Here is a 1,711-nt window from a genome sequence, read left to right as displayed (position 1 = left end):
GAGTACGGCATGACACTCACACTAGCCCCTAGATCACATAAGGCTTTGTTGATCGTTGTGTCGCCAATGGTACACGGTATTGAGAAGCTTCCCGGATCCTTTAGCTTTGGAGGTGAACTCCCTTGAAGTATTGCACTACTCACCTTAGTGAAGGCGATAGTCTCAAGCTTCCGGATCGACTTCTTCTTTGTGAGGATATCTTTCATGTACTTCGCATAGGCTGGCACGTGATTGATTAATTCCGTGAAAGGAATTGAGACTTCCAAATTCTTCACAATTTCCATGAACTTTCCAAGTTGATCATCAAATTTGGGCTTGGCTTGACGACTTGGAAAAGGAAGTCTAATCACAATGGGCTCCTTCTCCTTGACCTTGTCTTCATTTTTCTTTGAACTTTCTTCTTTTGATGATTCTCCATCTTTGGAGTTTTGCACAATTTCTTCCTTTTCACTAGCTTCCACAACTTCATCCTCAACTTGCTTCATTGGCGCTTCATACCTTGTACCACTTCTCAAGTGAATGGCACTAACCGTTTCATGTCTAGGGGGATTACTTTGAGGTGGTAATTGCCCCTTTTGTCTTTGTGAGCTTGAAGATGCTAGTTGAGTCAATTGTCTTTCCAACATCTTGGTGTGAGCTAGGATGTTGCTGATGGTGGTTTCCTTTGCTTAGCTATCTTTTTGCATTTGAGTGAAAAATTCTTGTTGATTCTTTTGCATTTGGAGGACCGCTTTTTAGACATCAAAACCTTGGTCATTTTGGTGATTGTATGGATTTTGATTTTGGTAACCTTGGTTTTGATTGTAAAAGGGTCTTTGATTTTGGTTTCTCATGGGTGGTGGAGTTTATGTTGTTTGAGGGTTTTGAACATTTTGGCTTTTGTATGAGAGATTTGGATGGAATTTGGTGTTTTCATTGTAATAGTTGGAATAAGGGGTACCACTCTTGTATGCTTGGAAAGCATTCACTTGTTCATTTGTTCCCCTACATTCATTTTGGTCATGTCCCAAAGTTCCACAATTCTCACATATCCCACTTGGGATTGATGAGGATGCCGTCATGGCATTAACATGATGCTTTGGTGATTTTGAGACTTCTTCAAGTCTAGCCATAGCTTTTTCAAACTTCAAATTGATTGTGTCAATATGAGCACTAAGTTGAGCACCCAATTGAGTAACGGAGTGCACTTCATGGTTTCCTCCTCTAGTAGCCTTGCGAGGTCTACTATATTGTGAGTTATGGACCGCCATTTCCTCAATCTTGTTCCATGTTTGATTGTCATCAACTTCGGTGAACATTCCATTTGATCCCATGTTGAGAATGTTCCTTGAATCCTCATATAGACCATTCCAAAATTGTTGTACCAAAAACCATTCGCTAAGTCCATGGTGAGGACATGAGCGACAAATTCCCTTGAACCGCTCCCAAGCTTCATACAAAGATTCTTCATCCCTTTGCTTAAAACCCGTAATTTGAGCTCTTAGCATGTTAGTCTTTTCCGGTGGGTAGAATTTTTTGTAGAAAGCTAGAGCCAACTTCTTCCAAGAATCTATTCCGAGGGTGGCCTTGTCAAGGCCCTTCAACCATTGCTTCGCGGTGCCAATTAGAGAAAAAGGAAATAAGACCCATCTAATTTGGTCTTGAGTCACACCCGTTTGAGAGATTGCATCACAATAGTCGCAAAAGGTTTCCATATAAGAATGAGGGTCTT

At 41.0% G+C, this 1,711-nt stretch overlaps 1 non-coding gene across 1 annotated transcript; it reads left to right on the top strand.

Annotated features, from left to right (window-relative positions):
- The first annotated feature begins 1,380 nt into the window (after positions 1-1,380).
- On the top strand, positions 1,381-1,487 carry LOC141625870 (small nucleolar RNA R71). Its single transcript, XR_012535617.1, has one exon. It is a non-coding gene; the product is annotated as a small nucleolar RNA R71 (small nucleolar RNA).
- The last annotated feature ends 224 nt before the right edge of the window (positions 1,488-1,711 follow it).

The sequence above is a fragment of the Silene latifolia genome, chromosome X, assembly GCF_048544455.1.
Source record: "Silene latifolia isolate original U9 population chromosome X, ASM4854445v1, whole genome shotgun sequence".
Lineage (NCBI taxonomy): Eukaryota > Viridiplantae > Streptophyta > Magnoliopsida > Caryophyllales > Caryophyllaceae > Silene > Silene latifolia.
This window is presented reverse-complemented; position numbering and strand designations above follow the sequence as displayed.